The sequence below is a fragment of the Mytilus galloprovincialis genome, chromosome 5 (assembly GCF_965363235.1).
Source record: "Mytilus galloprovincialis chromosome 5, xbMytGall1.hap1.1, whole genome shotgun sequence".
NCBI classification, from domain to species: domain Eukaryota; kingdom Metazoa; phylum Mollusca; class Bivalvia; order Mytilida; family Mytilidae; genus Mytilus; species Mytilus galloprovincialis.
In genome coordinates, this window is record NC_134842.1 from 85,045,811 (window position 1) to 85,066,185 (window position 20,375).

General features: G+C 33.0%; 1 long non-coding RNA gene across 1 annotated transcript; it reads right to left on the reverse strand.

Moving 5' to 3' along the window:
- Positions 1–10,376: 10,376 nt before the first annotated feature.
- Positions 10,377–14,100, reverse strand: LOC143074791 (uncharacterized). The gene is made up of 2 exons (XR_012978087.1): positions 13,904–14,100; positions 10,377–11,190 (listed from the first exon to the last, which is right to left on the reverse strand). It is a non-coding gene; the product is annotated as an uncharacterized LOC143074791 (long non-coding RNA).
- Positions 14,101–20,375: the final 6,275 nt, after the last annotated feature.

The window sequence follows — 20,375 nt, forward strand, 5'->3', positions numbered from 1 at the left end:
AGGGTTTCTTTTAACAATCAAAGCAATATTTCTATTGACTTCACAGTTTTAAATGCTTTGACACCAAGTGGTCCCTGTCAGCATGATATAGTTAAATTAAATACTCCTTTTAGGATTCTATGTAATGGGTATGGTCGTGTATAAACTGCACTCCAAAGAACAATGGATAGAATAAATGCATCCATGATGATTTGACTTTCTGTAAAAAAAATCACAGAAAAATTCGAGGAAAATTCAAAAAGGAACGTCCCTAGTCAAATGGCAAAATCAAAAGCTCAAACTCATCAAACGAATGGATACCAACTGTCATATTCCTGACGTGGTACATGCAATTTCATATGTAGAAAATGGTTGATTAAACCTGGTTTTAAATCTAGATAAACCTCTAATTCTATGACAGTCGTATCAAATGCCATCATATTGGCAACGATGTGTGAACAAAACAATCAGGTATAAATGTCAAAATAAGAGGTACAGCAGTAAACGTTGTGTTATAATCTTAATTACTATAAAAACGAACAAATATGTGACAAAGAACACAAAATTGCATATAAATCAACCTTATTAACAAAAATGAAAGACAAGAATACACAAATTTACCATAGTTTAATATCACTATAAAGTACAGAGCCACGTCATTTATGTATCGAAGAAAGAAATTTAAATGGTGAAGTAGAAATCATCCCTTCTTAAATTTTACGGACGCCAAAACGAGTAGGTTAACCGTTACAGAATATCCATTTCACAGATGATGTCGGATATGTTCCGTATGTTGTAACTACGATCCTGTTCCCTTGCCACGAATGTGACCTACCGAATAAGACTATTTACCAGATGTGTAGTAACATGAGCAACACGACTAGTGCAACATGTGGATCAGGATCGGCTTACACTTAGGGAGCACCTCGGATCACCCCCAGTTTTTGGTGGGGTTCGTGTTATTAAGTATTTAGTTTCCTATATATTTTGTGTATAGTCTTCTGTTGTTTTTTGTCTTAGTCTTTTTCCTTTTTGGGCATTGCGTACGTTGTCAGTTTATTTTTTATCTATGAGATCGATTAGCCCTCTGGTATATTTCGTAATTTTTGTTATAACATGAGCAACATGACAGGAGCAACATGTGGAGCAGGATGTGCTTACCATCCTGCTAACCATTCCGGAGCACCTGAGATCATCCCAGGTTTTTGGTGGTTTCTTTCTGTTGCTCAATCTTTAGTTTTCTAAGTTGTTTCTTATGTAATATTAATTGTTTGTTTGTCTTTTGCATTTTTAGCTATGTCGTTATCAGTTTATTTTCGATTTATGAGTTTGACTGTTCCTCTAGTATTTTTTGCTCTTTTTTTTCGTTCCCATCTGCGAAAATTTATGATCCCGACGACTACTTTGTATGATCACTTTACATAATACAAAACTGGCTCTAAATTAATTTTACATAGACATCATTTTTCCAAAATTCTTCTCTCCCACCTATCAGTCGCTTACCTACCCCTCCTACTACATCTTCTGTCACCTCTCATCTCTTCACCACTCCTTAAGGTACAAAATGATCAGAAAGAACATCAATAAAATAGCGAAATTCCTGTAGGTCAACTTTGCCTGAAGGATAATTGTGACGAAGTGCTGATATTGGCCCAGTGAGAAAAAAAGAAAAAGAATAAAAAAAAATAAGGTGGATCCTTTGAAGCTAAAACCTGTTTACATATATTGTTATTTGTTATTGCAGTATAAAAGGATATTTTTGTGACCTCATGTATTTCCTGTAATATCTGGAAACAACCAGGAACGCTCAAAATATCAAAATTCTCACAACAATTCACGCCTTTTGGTTTAATTTGGCAATGGCCACATGCCTCAACAAAAGTATTTTTTATCTTATTTTGACCATTTGAAGTTGTTTGCGGCATTGTTAAGCGTAGTCGAAATAAAACAGTTGAGGAGTTGGACAGGGATAAGTAAGAATTCGGGAGTCATAGGGTTTGTATGGTACTGGAATCGCCTTACGCATGTTTGTTGTACGTCCCAACCAAAATATGGATGTCGAAAGCACCTTTGATATGTCACTTTGCATATCCAATTTCTATTTTCCCTCACATATTAGTAATGTAGATTATAATTGAATCTCTTCTTACAACAGAAAATTAAGTCAACAATAATTAATAGATAAACAAACAAAGAGCAAAAATGGAATAAAAGGTCTGTATTTTGCAAATCTTCACCTACTGCCAATTGAGTTTTTTAAACAAATATAGATACAAGTACGTAGTTCATGTTATGGAACGGTTTATGATTATAATACAACCCTATTGGTGGAAATTTGATAATTTTGATATTATTTTGAAAATGCAAACAATTTAATGTGTTCGCTTTAAGGTAATATTATACATTAAAAGATTATGTAATGGCCAATCTATTCTTTGCAAATGATATAAGGGCAGTTATAAATTAGAGCCATAATTTTTTTTCTCCGTAAAAACAAAAATCCAGCAGATCGATATTGGTATAAAAAATAAGATTTAATACAATTTTACCTTCAAGCAAACTAGATACACAGTTGAATGTTATCACTACCATAAACCGGTAAGTGAAGAGTGCTTCCTTTAACGTCTGCAGTTTTATCAAGGTTGGCATTCACAGTTTACATTTAACATAATTACTAAATAATGTTTGAAATACATTCTCTAAGTTGCTCTACGAGCAACTGTACATTCGTCAAACAGCAATTAATCATATCATCTCTTACATTACAGTACAGGAATGACTTTGAACATAAATTAAACTATGAATTCTTGAATAAACGATTCGTTAAACTATTTTGGGCAGAAATATGTATAAATACTTTATGAAGATTAACCCGGCTATGTACTAGACCGACACGCTACGCATTTGCTTTTATCAAGGTAGATAGGATAACAGTCCACCCGAAAACGGACCTACCGGACATTACTTTCTAATTACTTTTGTTGTGTTATATGAAGATTACCAACCGAAAAGAGAAAGAACAGGTTTTTTTTAAATAGTGACCAATTTTAATTGACAACGACACTTGAAGCGTTAAGTTCTTTTGACAAACTATTTCCTAGAATTGTATTGTATTTATTTGTATTAATTCTAAAATCATCACATCATCAATTATTCTTACAAAATGCACAAATATATCCTTTGTAGTTTTTATTGCAATTTGAGTTTGTGAATACTACAAAATTTTATTATTGTCTCGCAATATAATTATTTAACTTCTTTATGTATGTATTAATATTTATGGCTTATATTACAATTGTGCATGAAAAAAACTTGAAAAGACATTGATTGCCAAACAGTGCATATGATGCAGACACATTAGTACAGTTTATGTTATTATTAACACAATCCGTCTATCAGAAAAACAAATAGTCGAATTTGTCAGCCAACATCTGAACAATAGCATTGCCTTTTGACATTTTACCGACGTTTTGGGTTTTTTTTCTTTTATTATATTGGTATTTTAAAAGACAGATCGAAACTCAAACTTTAAAGATTGGGTAGCCGTAATTGTCACGTTATATGAGTCATTGTCGTTGAATAATGTATTAACTAATTTCTGTACTTTTGTTGGAAACTGTAATAAAAGACAGAGAGATTATATTGAAAATGGAAATGGGAAATATGTTCAAGAGACAACAACCCTACAACCCTACCAAACATACCAAGGAGCAAACAGCAGTCGAAGCAAAAACAAATACCGAACTAAGATCTGCTGGTATCTCTTTTGTCTCAATTCTTCAGTTCACTCCATAAAGGAGTTTTGTCCCTCAAATGATGAACCTTGCATATTGTTTTTTTTTGTGTTTGGCAATTATCAATAGATCAAAGGAGCTAGAAACCCAATTCAGTATCAATGATTGCGAACCATTTGTCCACACTGTCATAATAGATTTAGTGCAACTTTAAACTGCACTGTGATCAGCAAGATTACTTAACGGTAAGATCTACAAATTAGTCTACCCATGATCAAACAGATAAAATATGTTAATGTGACTATAAATGAGATTCAACAGCAAATATTCTGGACACATACATGACATACCACACATTTGAAAACAACACTAAAACAATGACATTAATATAAAAAAAGAAGATGTGATATGATTGCCAATGAGACAACTCACCACCAGAGACCAAATTAACACAGAAATCAACAACTTTAGGTCACCGTTCGGCCGTCAACAATGAGCAAAGCCCGTACCGCATAGTCAGCTATAAAAGGTCCCGAAATGACAGTGTACACAATTCAAACAAGAAAACTAACGGCCTTATTTATTTAAAAAATGAAGAAAAAAAAAACAAATATGTAACAAATAAACAAAACGACAATTACTGAATTACAGGCTCCTGACTTTAAAATACAGGCACATACATACATAATGTGGCGGGGTTAAACATGTTACCGAGATCCCAACCCTCCCCCTTACCTGGAACAGTGGTATAACAGAACAACATAAGAACTAACTATAAAAATCAGTTGAATAAGGCTTAACTCATCAGATGGACAAAAATACAAGTAGACGTGACCGGGTATTGTACACCCCCAACAACAAAAAGACACTAGAAACAGATCTAAGAGTACTTGCAGTTATCTGACAGCTAGTCCAAAGCCCCTAACAATTAATAAAAAAAATCATGCATCTAAGACTAAATTATCAATCCGTACACATCCAACATCCAATGCATTTCGTTAACCCAACTCCTGTGTCATGACTTCGTACATTAACCAATATCTAATCGAATGCATAAATCTGGACGAGCCCAACACGTCCACCTTGATATATGCCTCTCCTTTGATGTGCTCCAGAAGATTAAAATCGTTTGCAAAGAAGCAGTGGCCTTATGACAGTATTCCGCCTACCACATGTAATCATTATGATTTTGTGTTAGGCGGAATAGCATAATAAGGCCGCTGCTTTCTTGCAAACGATTTTAATAGTGCCTCCTTAACAGCAAACGGTGATGTTTCCGTACATGATGAAAAACAAGTACTTCTATGATGTCCATATCTGTGTCTTCATACAAAATCGGGCAAAATGTTCTTGGCATCTGAGAATACTTTCAATGTCTGCCAAGCTTACCTTTTCACTTTCTGATGAAGTTACGACTCAGTGTCATTCCCACTATAAGTGCATGGAAGTAAGGAAAAGCTGCTACACGAGGACCGAACGCATTTGATATGACATGTACAGGAAGCAGTCGAAAGTATTTATTCCTTAAAAACATGTCCACAATTTGTCCACACCCAATCTTGCGAGCACTTCAATTCCTAATACTACTACATCTATGTCAGTACTACTTAAAATTACTTTTTACAACCATTTTCAGCAGCATGCCTATCATTGACAATCTTTTGTGTATCAGCTTTTTCACGATTACAAGGGATAGCTGGGAAGTATCCGTATTGAAATTGCAAAGTACATTTTCAATTTGAATAGCATAAGCATTTTCATTAGTCTCTAAAGAAGCAATTATGTCGGCACTGAGAAACTTGAACAATTCCATTTTGATATCATATTCACATAGAAAACTATTCCAAACCCTTGGCGTTCTACCAGAACCAACAACTTTCCGTCTAGCACCAGTACTTTGCCTTTTGTTTTCGTCCCAGCCTTTAAATAATTAATTTAGTAAACAACAAATCGATGTCTACTCTTGGATACTTATCGAAGGAAGATTTATGTAAGTCAGTATGATATCATTTACATAATCATCAAATATGTTGCCTCAAGTGGTGGCAATAAATTAACCATTGCTTCCCCACCAACAATAAATGCGTCAGAATTTGGATCAGTTGATGGCAAATCGCAGAATGTTTCAAGTATACCAATGTGTTGCGATTGAATACCACATCCTGCCACATAGATGGAGGAGCAGTTTGGTTTTAATGGCTAAATAAGAAATAAAAAATCTAGAAAATAGATCGCAATCAGTGATCAGGTTCTCTAGCTTTGTTTTTTGACAAAGAAGTTTCCAGTTTCATTTTACGGCTCTTATATGAAAATGTTCTTTTTCATCTGGTGAAAAAAGGCAGATTCTCTTTCGTTATGCATTTGCTTCAAAAGATCGTGCTGTTTGGACCCAATATCGTCTAGAAATGGATTATCAAACTTGTTCGTCACTTTAGAAAGCCTTTAAAGTTTTTTGAAGAAATCCTTTTGTGTTTTCGTAGAGTCTTCATGACGTCGTTCTTCTGTTGTGGAATGACTCAAACCACTACATCTTTCAAATTCATCTACCAGTCTACTGACTTCTGGTCCAGCTACCATCTATCGTCTCAAGGGGATCTTCGAATAAACGTATGGTACCAACATCGCCATTGACGACTTATTATTCTGTGTTTGTGCCTGATCAATTGTAACATAAGAAATCAACTTGCTGGTCTTACGTACATTGCGGTGATGTTGTTGAAGGGAAACCATATCTTGGAGATGGATGGGTGACCATCGAGCATGATTTACACGATCAAGACCAACATTGGTATCATGCTTGATATGAACTGTTTGTAAATTACGATATCTGACTCGTAAAATGAACGTACTACCGAAGGAACATGAAGTTTTTTATTCATAATTGAACGCCAGAAATTAAACGGTGGTCGATATGACTCTGTTTGCTACACCCGTTGATCACAGTCATTCTTGAACGTTACAGAGTCATGAACTATATGTACTGTGTTAACGCTTTCATAACGACTGGCTTTATCTATTCAAGCAAATCACATCTGTAGTTATCTGATAAGCGTGTCTAATTCCTAATTTCATTTGAACATACATGAAAAGCATCTGCTATTCTAGGTGTTGCAATATGGCTTCAGTGGAACACATCCATTATCGTGCAATATTTCACTCAGAATTTTAAAATAGTCACCAAAGGCACCAGGATTATAATTTAATACGCCAGACGCGCGTTTCGTCTACATAAGACTAATCAGTGACGCTCATATCAAAACAGATATACAAGTTAAACAGGTACAAGGTTAAAGAGCATTGAGGAACCAAGATTCTAAAACGTTATGCCAAATACGGCTAAGGTAATCTACTCTTGGGATAAGAAAATCCTTAATTTTTGGAAAAATTCAAAGTTTTGTAAACAGGAAATTTATTTAAATGACCATATAATTGATGTTCATGTCAACACTGAAGTGCTGACTACTGAGCTGGTGATACCCTCGGGGACGAAACGTCCACCAGCAGTGTCATCGGACCAGTGGTGTTAATTGGTCACCAAAGGCACCAGGAGTATAATTTAATACGCCAAACAAGCCATTTAAATGTACAATCCACCAAACATGACGATAAACGTATGTTCTTTGTACAACTGTTTGCACGCTATTTAGAAAGTTAATCACCTTTTTAATCTTATACATCGAATGCTTGATCATTGCAACTGAAAAGGCGTATTTTCAAACAGTGGCATCAAAAGTAACACTTTATACTCGAACAGAACGTAGAGGAATGAACGACGATCAAGATATGTTTAAGAAATTTAAAACCTCATCTGTTAGATGTACTACGATTTTCATCATTGTGCCCTTGTAGTGCGTGTAATTCGTTCTTTATTAATAAATAGTTTGCGCATGCGCGAAATTGTTAAACGCATGTGTATCATAACCTTAAAAAGTGTCATCAAACAAATTTATAACATTATTAAAAATTCAAAAGCGCTAAGCATGTAATAAATAATTCAAATGTTTGTGTGTGAATTTTGTCACATTTTCACGCATGCGCAAACCGAGAACATGTCAAATACATGTATTTATTTCGAGTAAAAACCTCACAGGTAAAGAAGGTATCCACCAAACCTGGTTATATTTTTTACTCAGAGAAGGTCAAAGAAAACGTTTTTCAGAAAAAAAAAGTATTTCAATCTGGAAAAAATCAGCCATTTTAGAAAAGGTGGTGGCCATCTTTAAAAAATGAAATTTTCTTATTGTCAGCAGTTTTTTTCTTAAAAAGTATATAATAATGTTGCTTCGTGCTAATTTTCATGCTTGTATCATCATTTGCACAATTCCCTTGATTTTGCTTGCTAATATTTTCCACTATCTATGGAAAAATTAAGTAAAGGTTTTAAGTAATTTATGGTAAAGATATCCATGGTTTTATAATTTGCCAGTAATACATAGATTTCGTTCGTTAAAATAAAAAAAGTCACAACAGATACGGGCATAGGGAACCTTACAAAGACACTAACAAAAATAGGTCGAGAGCTAATACAGCTTAATCTTCACAAGGGTCAGTATACCGTGCTAGTGATCGATCGACGGAAACGAAAAACGAAAGTTCCACTAGAAAAAGCTTTGGAATATTTCCGTTGAAAAATTGTAAAAAACAGGGAAAATATTTAAAACTTTTTGTGTTATTTTAAAGTAATTTGAAATATGATAAAAGCGTATTGTATACATCATAACATAAACCAAGTTTAACGGGGATCAGAATAGATACAATCGCAAATGAATGTCATGTGACGGCAAACTTGTCGAAACATCTAGAAGGCAGACCTATCAGGATTTTAAATGCTGGTTTATCCGCAAAAGATCTAATTTTATCTTCCTATTTAATAATGTTTATCATTATTCTGCTTGTTCTTAACACATTGTTTTTATTCTGATTTTGTCATACTTTAAAAGATACGCAAAAGGTTTTCAAGAGAGAGGGTGAATATCATCAAATAGTGCAAATGCATTCTATCGGGGTTTTTTTTCAATTTTCCATTTCTTTAGAACGTACATTTATCATATTACGCTACTCGAGTGTTCTGGGTTTTATTAAATCAATTCGAAAGAGTATACATGCCGTCATAAGCTTACGACATTAATTCCTCCTGTGGGGAAAACGTATAAATATATAAGCAAGGGTCCTACAATCTTGAGGACTACTTGGACTACTCAAGTTAGTGATATCCTGTTCAGTAAGATTGTAGTTGAGAAACGTTATTTCGTTTCAACAACGATTGATAATCTTTAAAAGTAATCTTCTGCTTCCATCATACTCACGTATATAATCACAAAAATACTGAACTCCGAAAAAATTCAAAGTGGAAAGTCTCTAATCAAATGGCAAAATCAAAAGCTCAAACACATCAAACGAATAGATAACAACTGTCATATTCATGACTTGGTACAAGTTTTTTCTTGTATAGAACAGGGTGGACTTAACCTGGTTTTTATAGATAGCCTTACTCAAATACTTAGGACCTGATTTATCAGAATAACGCAAAACATTTATTTTCGCCTGTTAAAAGCCTGTAACATATTGTTTGATTGGCTTTAATGTTAGCGTAATGATATTTGTTTATATAAAATTAGCTAAAACGTATTAAAATATATAACAGTTACTATGTAAATGAAGCTGGAAATCTGGTTACCAAACAAGAACTTTCTCTTAATTAAATTGAAATTGATTTTTTGTGACGATTTAGGTAAAACATTTACTTATTGGATAAATCTATTCCATTTTCAAAGTGAAGGTTTGGATTTCAAATTTAACAATGTAACGGTTTCAGAACGGAAACAAATGTAACATAGTTATCTATCTGTAAAGCATTGCAGTATGTAACCTTTCAAGTTTTTATTATCGGTAAAAACATTTTTAACAAAATGATATCCATTGATTAAGAAGAGATTGCAATAAGGTTTTCTTAATGCAACCAAAATGTATTGTTTTCGCTGAATATACGTGTATTCTGTACATATATGTTATCATATTTTTACAAATGGTATTTTATCAATATATTTATCAAATTGAGGTATCAACGAAAAAACTATTATTTTAATCTTTGAATCCGTGCATTAATTTGTATTCGATTTTTCCATACCGTATCTAAAAAAAGTTTTTGTTAGATTCAAGAGGTCTACCATGAAATTTGATTAAATCAACTTGAAACTTAGTACACGTGTTCTCTACATATGATCAATGTATACTGCTTTCTGCGTATCTGTCAAGTTCACTTTAGACCCATTACCCATTATTTGGTTACAGTTTGTGTTTCACAGTCTTTATTTTTCTATGAAAAGTATTGTAAACGCATTTGTCTTTCGCCATCTTTTGTTAATTTTATGGCGTTTTCGGTTGACCACGATTTATGAGTTTTAATTGGCCTTTTGTTACGGGTATGTAAAAGGACGTTTAACAGAAGTCTCATGATTGCACTGCAAATCTTTATATCTACCTATCTTGTTTATCAACAAAATAAACGGCACCAATTTGTCTGCACCAGTTGTGCATCTCTTCATTGATACTGGATGCCAAATTATTTTAAAATCTAAAGCTAATTGAAAGGATGAAGTGCTATAAACCCAAAAAGTTGGAAAAAAAGTATAGCCAAAACCGGGCAAGGAATAACAGATTTGCGTGAATGAGATGTATTCATTGATTTCTTTTTCATTTTTGTAACAGCTAAATAAACCAAACACATATGTAAATTTTTAATTTCTAACCAATATTCTGTTTGATAATCTTAAAGTTCAATTTTAGACATCACTAGTTTCCTAACAAATCACAATTATGTTATACATCGCAATGATCATATTCGTCCTCGATATCAGATGACATACCACGATAGACAAAACTTTGTTGGTTTCCTGTTGTCAGATGTTCAACTGTATGTAAACGGGGCCAACTGTTTAATAATCCAGGCTGAAGACTAACAGTTTTTTCAACTGCACTTAGTTCTCCGAATTGTCGCTTTATACGGAGAAAATCTATTTTTGACGGTGTAAAAGTTGTTTGTGCCAATGATAATCTAGATGGATTGTTGTTGTCAGACTCTTCTTCGATCTGCTTGAGAATTGATTTGTTTGTTGCATTTTTTAGTAGGATTTCATCCTTGTAGGCATCTTTCACTTTATTTATAATTTCTACAAGTTTTGCTGCGTGAATATCCACTGCGTTCAACTGTTTTTCCAATTGAACCTTCCATACTTCTGAATATATTTGAATTTGTTGTTCGAGTATTTCATTACTAAGTATAACGTTGTTTGTTCTTGGAATGGGTTTTAATACATGTCTAGCATGTAATGATTCTACACATTGATCACAAATAAACTGACTACATTCGGTGCAAAGAAATGTAGTTTCTTTGTGATGGAACGAACAAAACACGTGCTCTGGATTTTTTTCTGAGATTGTAATCTGCCTTCCTGACATGGCTCGAATTTCAGCTTGTCTATTGAACAAATAAATAAATTACATAAATGAAGTAATTTCATAACTTACAGGATACTTACCTTTGCCATTTCGTAACTAAAAATCAAATTTTTCGAAACATTTTCCATTTTTACTTTTTGACGTCCATATGGTTAAAAACATGTTTACTATTTAGTATTATATATTTGCACACATTTGAAAGTATGTACCAGCAACGATATTTGATATTCTGTATTACATAGGTTTGAACTTTTGAGTTAGCCATTTTATTAGGGACTTTCCGTTTTGAATTTCCTCGGAGGTCAGTATTTTTGTGATATTAATTTTATTATTTAAAAGATTCTGCAAAGTGCATAACAAATAGCTTTAAAATGTTTTTGTTTTTATTTATTTTATGTCTAAATAAGCATATATAAGCTTTTTGGAGTAAGCATAAACATTTTGAGATAATTCTTAAAATAACATATTGTAACAAAGTTATGAAAACAATGCCCCCAGCAGAAGACATATAATTGGTTTAACTATGTTCACGCATTGTTGCCAACTTAATGCGACTGCCAAACAAATGAGAGGTTTCGCTAGCTATAAAACCATTTTTAATCAACACTGTTCCACATTAGAAATCCCTGTACCAAGCCAAACATATTACACTTGTTATCCATTCGTTTGATGTGTTTGAGTATTATGCTTTGCTATTTGATTATGGTTGGGATTATTGCTGACTTTTAATTTACTAGCAGTGCATGGAAACATAATAGTTTTAAATAAGCTTTGTTTGTGTTCGAGAAATATACTGAATTGATATTTTAATTATACTTTTTAACAAAAATTAGTTTAATAAAGCAACAGTAATTAACTGCAAATGTCATGAATACTGTAATTGTACTTATTTTTGCGATGTTTTTGTTTTCACGATTTTCGCGTTTGGTTTATTATCGCGAAAATAAATTCTCGCGAGTCTAAATCCAACTTTTTAACTGAAAACTTACTGTTCATTTATGCATAATAACTTGACCTTACATTGATGACATGACATGTTTACAACCCTGTTAATCCGATTTATTAACAAACTAGACTAATATCAACGGATGACAAGTCAAATAAAATTGAGAATGGAAATGGGGAATGTGCCAAAGAGACAACAACCCGACCATAGAAAAAAAAACAACAGCAGAAGGTCATCAACAGGTCTTAAATACAGCTAGAAATTCCCGCACCCGGAGGCGTCCTTCAGCTTGCCCCTAAACAAATATATACTAGTTCAGTGATAATGAACGCCATACTAATTTCCAAATTGTTCACAAGAAACTAAAATTAAAATAATAGAAGACTAACAAAGGCCAGAGGCTCTTGACTTGGGACAGGCGTAAAAATGCACAAAAAAACCAATTAAAGATCAAAGAAACAGTAATGACACGAGATTACCTTGAACATATATGACTTTCTATTGTTGTTGTTGTCGATTGATTCACAAACATGTGTGTATAGTAGCAGATAATTTTTTGAAAGCTTTACTGTAATCATTTGATAACCAACAAACATGTAATTATAAATAAATTTTATGAAAAAAAAAGCACAAACAAATACACACGAAGATTATTTACAAATAACCAAAGTCACTACAGTTTGTCATTTACCTGAAATACCGGTCTTAACCAAACCTCTATTCAAACTGTCATCCTTTACATTCTGCAAAGTATGCACTAACCGCCAAGCGAGTACTTTAAATACAGCTAGATTTACACACGAGACAATAGTTATAACTATTAAACAATTCATTTTTTTTTATTTTTGAGACAAAAATCGAGACGATAAATACCTGCGAACTTGTTTGAAATACACAATTCGCAAAAATAAGTACCTGCGAAAAAAAGTACAATTACAGTAACTGTTTTAAAAAATTAAACCTTATCTGCATGAGGTAATCAATTCTAAAACTCTCTTTGGTTTTGTTAGTTTGATACAATACAAACAACCTTTTTTGCAAGATGATTGTCCATCTTATACATATCTATTAAATGAAACGAGAAGTGGCATTGATATTAATTTTCAATAAGGAACACAATGGTATTGATATAAATCTTCAAAAAGGTACGCAATGACATATATGTACATATAAATCTACCATAAAGTACGACATTGAAGTTTGCTTAAAAATGACCAGGAAACAAATTGATATGTGTCAGGGTACGAAATGGACGGTATGAAAGGGAAAGTTAAACAAAATACTTAAAAAAAAATTGGAGCGGTGTTTGTGCTAATAATTATACTTTAGAGTGTGATGCTCTTGTGTAAGGAAGGGTGGTACACTTTGTTAAATAATTGAAAACTAGCATTTTATTATTACATTAATCGTGTTGCTTGCTTTACATTCGAGTGCAATTTTTCCATGTTTTCATATAGTGTGTTTGTAAAAAGATCATATGCAATGTGTAACTTATATAAAATGATAATTCTTTTTAACTTTTCATCACTTTAAGAGATACTTTTATGGACAGAAGACACAGGGGAAACAACAACAAAAAAAATCCCTACACACTTGATATCACTATTTTATTCGCAGCCTGTAAAAAAATGTTTTGTAACAATATAATCAGTATAGCAAGACTGAACTATTTTTAGAGCTTGTCTATGAGAAAACTTAAAAATTAAAATTGTAAAAAATCTCGATTAAAAACAATGAGCAATAACTACATTGATTAAAATACAAAATAATAATTGGTCATAGTTACCATTTCATTACGTCTTTGTTCACACAGCACCTCCAGTAGAGAAAATCAATTATACGTATAGTTATATATAAAGTCTTATGATGCGGAAACGTATTTCATGTATTGTTCTACTTCCGAATCGAAATAACTTCGATAAACATAGAGCTACACATACAGGAAGGATGATCTAAATCTAGTTTCGGTTTATAAATCAATAACTAGATTGATATTATGGTGGGAAGTTACCATCACAAATTGTTGACTCTTGACCCCTGTATATTATTCAAGTCACGTTTATATGTAGTAATAATGTAAATATATGTTGACGATTATGCAATAAACGTGATGAGGGTTCATTTTTTACTTTGGGTGCGTTTTTTAATGCATTTAAAAAGATGCCGTTTTGCATGGTAGTAATGATATTTTTTTATAATTATTGACATTGTTTTGTTCTAACTTTGATCCTTTTTAATTACTATATTTCTTGAACACCATCATCAAACAATGTTCAGTGTGTTTTGCTTTTTATTTTGGTTATAATTAGTAATCAGAACTGCTTTGGTTGTCTCATATGGTTTAATTTAATTTTGTGACGCTGTATGAACTATTGAATGCACTTAAAACAAATTGCCGTTATGCATGATAGTAATGATCTTTTTTTCTAAAATCATTAGATTTGTTTTTGTTCTAACTTCGATACTTCTTACTTACAATATTGAACGAATCTATCCCATTAAAACTTCACGACAAGAAAGAGATGATTTAAGCTTCCCAATTGTGAACTTTGCATTTCTATGTAGCAACATTCCTGCAGCGCCTATATCTCCCAATTGATACGATATTTCCGGGCTTGTATTTCCTATCATGATTTCCTTGATAGAGGATTGCTACTCACAAGGAAGCTATTAAATTAAGAGTTCCAAATAGTGAAGTTGAAATCATCCATTCGTAAATTTTACGGACGACATCACGAGATGGTCGACCGTTATGGAATAACCGTTTCACAGATGATATCGGATATGTTCCTTATTTCGTAACTGCAATACCCTATCTCTTTTCACGAATGTGATATACCGAATTAGACTATTTACCGGATTTGTAATATCATAAGCAACACGACGGGACCACATATGGAGCAGGATCTGCTTTCCCTTCCGAAGCACCTGATATCACCCCAAGTATTTGGTGGGGTTCGTCTTGTTTAGTCTTAAGTTTTCTATGTTGTGTCGTCTGTACTGTTATTTGTCTGTTTGTCTTTTTATTTTTAGCCATGGCGTGGTCAGTTTATTTTCTATCTAAGAGTTTGACTCTCCCTCTGGCATCTTTCGTCCCTCTTTTTTAGATTATCAATGTTTATATATAGTAATATTCAGTAGTCAGAATTTGTGCGGTTGTCTCGTGGTGGCAAACCATCCTCGACTCGAATTCGGATGTTGTAATTTGATACCTAACTGGTTTAAACCAAGAAATTGAAAACTGATACATCGTAGCTCAGTAAATGGCATCCAGGATTATATACCTGTCGGCTCGAAGTCAGAATAATGTTTAATGGTGTTACATGTATGTAGACTGTTCCCTTGTGCACTTCCACGATGAAAAGCCGGTCGAGTCTGGTTGTTTTTTTACATAGCAAAAGAAAAAATGAAAACGTAAATAGTAAAAAAAACAAAAAAAAACTGTGAGGAAAATTCAAAAGGGAAAGTCCATAATACAAAAGGCAGCTGATCACGACAATAACTATGTGATCCGCTTTGATACGATGTATAACAATAACGAATGGGGACTTGAAAAGTTTCATGGCTATCTTAACGTGTTACAGTGGATTCATCTATTTTCGTATGTATCAATTTTCATGGATTGGGGAAAACTTGCATCTTTATGGATATTTGATTTCGTGGTTTAGTAATCTCTGTATACAAATCCTATATGAAATTTTAAATTTGTTGAACAATTGGATTCGTGGTTCCAATTTGGTATACATACTAAGTCTAAATGTTTGATCATCGAATTTAATTATTTGAGAAATCGTATCGTTGCATTCATTATGTGAAAGTGTAGGTACTAGCTTATATTGTCACACAAGTGCCATTATTTACTATAAACTTTGCGTAGTATTTATATCATGCATATTAAGTGAGACATGTTTGAAATTACTATACTATACGGTGACCTATAGATGTTAATTTCTGTGTCTTTTTGGTCTCTTGTGGAGAGTTTTCAGATTGGCAATCATACCACATACTTTTTTTTAATAAACATAGGTTAAATTATTTTTTTATTCTAAAACATCTCGGTTTGACAATTTACAAATCAAATTAAGAAATTTCTTGTAAACAAAAAGTTTTTATGAATCGCAACGATCATTTTCTTCTTCAAAATCTGATGACATACCCTTATAGACAAAACATTTTCGCCCTTCTATAGACATAATTTTTACTTGAAATAAACTTGGCCAGCTGAATCCTGGCTGCAGATTTGCATTTGTTTCGTTTACACACAGTTTACCAAACTCTCTCTTTATTCCCAGTAAATCTATTGCAGACGGAGTAAAATTTGTTTGTATCAACGATAATGTCTGTGGATTAATGTTGTCAGACTCGTTTTCGATCTCCTTAAGGCTTGATTTGTTCTGTGTATTTTTCCGAAGGATCTTCTCTTTGTATGAATCTCTTAATTTATTGATAATTTCTTCAAGTTTTGCTGCATGAAGATCTATAGCTTGTATTTGTTCCTCTAATTCAACCAGCCATACGTCTTTATATAAGTTAAATTGTTGCTGAAGTATTTCATGGTAAAGAATATTGTTATTTCTTTTTGAGATTGACTTTAATGCATGTCTTGTGTGTACTGATTACACGCAACGATCACAAATAAATTGCCTACATTCTGTGCATAGAAATGTAGTTTCTTTGTTATGTAACGAACAAAACACGTGCTCTGTACTTCTTCCCGAGCCTGTTGATTGACTTCCTGACATGACTGGAACTTCAGATGGTCTATTGAACAAATAACAAAAATAGACTACATTTAAACTAGCATTAATTCGGAATTTCCTATTTTGTTTACTTCGTATTGAACATGTTGAACGTTTTTGATTGAGTATTTGTTACTACACAATGCATTTGAAATTTTTACGTAATATAGATTGATATTTTTATTATTTTTATACTTTTGTGACGGCACGCAAATTCGATACAATAAGAAATACATTCAAAATTAGTTAAGCTGAGCATTTAATGTTTTGCTCAGCCTGTTAATAAGTTATTCCAATGCAATGCTATCATTAAAATAAAGAGTGATCGTATTACAAGTTAGAAGTATATTTTTTTTCAAATAAGAAAACGAAATAGTAGTACTTCATATTTACCAGATTCTTACGTCTCCACTCACACAATATGTAAAATCAAGCAAATCAAATCAATGAAATGTGTTGTTATATTACATATAAAATGTAATGATAAGGAAACTTATTGTATGTATTGTCCTACTTCTGGATGGAAATGGCCCATAAAGTAGGAGGGAAGTGAACAATTAATCTATCATTCGTTATACATATTAAATCAAGTTTCGGTTTAATAAACAATGAAATATTGGTAGCAAAATGAAAATTCACAAGTTGTTGACAATTGACAATTGATTCCTGAGTCAAGTGTTTACGTAATAAAGATGTAAAATATTGTTATATAATAAGCATGATGTGTTCAAATTCATGACGTGTTTGCACTCTTTTGAATCAATCAAAAACATATACCGGGGTGTTTTTGTTTTTGTTTTGTTTTTTTATTTAACAATATTTTGTTCAATGCAGAAGTTAGACTTGTTAGAGGAGTGAAAAATGTCCGTGTTATTTAAAAGTAAAATCACAAAAATACCGAACGCCGACGAAAATTCACAACGAAAAGTCCCTAATCAAATGGCGAAACTTAAAGCTCAAACACATCAAACGAATGAACAACAATTGTTATATTCCTGATTTGGTACAGGTATTTTCATATGTAGAAATTAAAATGGTGGATTTGCCCTTGTTGTATATCTAACTTAACCCCTCACTTGTATGACAGTCGCATAAAATTACAATGTAAGTAATCGGTTTTAAATTTACTGGGATTGATCCAAAGCGCTTTTCTGCATTTGGCGACATCCGGAACGCTCAAAGCTGGAAAATTTAAAGTTAAGTCAAAGCAAACTTTTGTATGCGAGCATGTACTTGGTGAATTCACTACACCTGCGGAGTTCAAACAGTTAGCTGCAAGGTACAGGAATCTACTGATGTTTGCCGTTTGTAATTAAAACCAAATAAAATATTGATTTTTACCGTTTCTTCAGTAATTCAATAATCATGATCGCTTGAGTTCCAATATGAGTCAACAGTAGGGGGATCATATACTTTTCAAGCTTAACTTCACATCCACTGGATATCTTATGATTCATACTTTAGTGAAGGATAGCATAATTTATGTTTTACTTGTAATTGGCTTTTAAGTGTTGACATGAATATCAATAATGTGGTCATTTTTATAAATTTCCTGTTTACAAAACTTTGAATTTTTCGAAAAAACTAAGGATTTTCTTATCCCAGGCATAGATTACCTTAGCCGTATTTGGCACAACTTTTTGGAATTTTGGATCCTCAATGCTCTTCAACTTTGTACTTGTTTGGCTTATAAATATTTTGATATGAGCGTCACTGATGAGTCTTATGTCGACGAAACGCGCGTCTGGCGTACTAAATTATAATCCTGGTACCTTTGATAACTATTTACACCACTGGGTCGATGCCACTGCTTGTCGACGTTTCGTCCCCGAGGGTATCACCTACCCAGTAGTCAATACTTAAGCGATTAAGTGTTGACATGAATATCAATAATGTGGTCATTTTTATAAATTTCCTGTTTACAAAACTTTGAATTTTTCGAAAAAACTAAGGATTTTCTTATCCCAGGCATAGATTACCTTAGCCGTATTTGGCACAACTTTTTGGAATTTTGGATCCTCAATGCTCTTCAACTTTGTACTTGTTTGGCTTATAAATATTTTGATATGAGCGTCACTGATGAGTCTTATGTCGACGAAACGCGCGTCTGGCGTACTAAATTATAATCCTGGTACCTTTGATAACTATTTACACCACTGGGTCGATGCCACTGCTTGTCGACGTTTCGTCCCCGAGGGTATCACCAGCCCAGTAGTCAATACTTAAGCGATTAAGTGTTGACATGAATATCAATAATGTGGTCATTTTTATAAATTTCCTGTTTACAAAACTTTGAATTTTTCGAAAAAAATAAGGATTTTCTATCCCAGGCATAGATTACCTTAGCCGTATTTGGCACAACTTTTTGGAATTTTGGATCCTCAATGCTCTTCAACTTTGTACTTGTTTGGCTTATAAATATTTTGATATGAGCGTCACTTATGAGTCTTATGTAGACGAAACGCGCGTCTGGCGTACTAAATTATAATCCTGGTACCTTTGATAACTATTTACACCACTGGGTCGATGTCACTGCTGGTGGACGTTTCGTCCCCGAGGGTATCACCAGCCCAGTAGTCAATACTTAAGCGATTAAGTGTTGACATGAATATCAATAATGTGGTCATTTTTATAAATTTCCTGTTTACAAAACTTTGAATTTTTCGAAAAAACTAAGGATTTTCTTATCCCAGGCATAGATTACCTTAGCCGTATTTGGCACAACGTTTTGGAATTTTGGATCCTCAATGCTCTTCAACTTTGTACTTGTTTGGCTTATAAATATTTTGATATGAGCGTCACTGATGAGTCTTATGTAGACGAAACGCGCGTCTGGCGTACTAAATTATAATCCTGGTACCTTTGATAACTATTATGTTTTACTTGTAATTGGCTTTGACCTAGCTTTCAGTAAGTGAGGGTACTCTTATTTCTGTGCTTTATGTCTACTATAATTATTATATTTGTGTTTATGTGTCGTACCGAGTTATTTATACTAAGTATGTAAATTGGTACAGATTTTTACTTTTTGGTCTTATACTGGTCAGTTACACCACCACTGTTCACGATAAAGTGAGGTTTGAGCGCTCACCATTATGTTTCTCCCGGCTACATCATGTAAGTACCTTGCATTGTCATTAATTTTTATTATTTTATATATTCAATATTCGTTAATTGACCTTTTTTGTTGTTTAAAATGTTTAACTGGTCGGAGCATTTTAGCGGTGTAAACGATATGGGATTGTTTTCATTGTTGAAAACTTAACAATTATTTAACTCTGTTGAATAATGATCTCATTTGCAATCATAATATTATTTACTTATATTTTATTAACAACGTGTTTTGTAACTGGAGTTGAAATTCCGCACTTGACAGGTGCGCTCCACTCAAATTTAAAAAAAAACTAGGATTGTCATTTTAAACCGAAATTACCGTCACGAAAATAACAGCACTTATGCAATTCTGAAAGTGACATGAAACACCAATCAGTCAATCCTGTTATAATTATTCTGACTTTA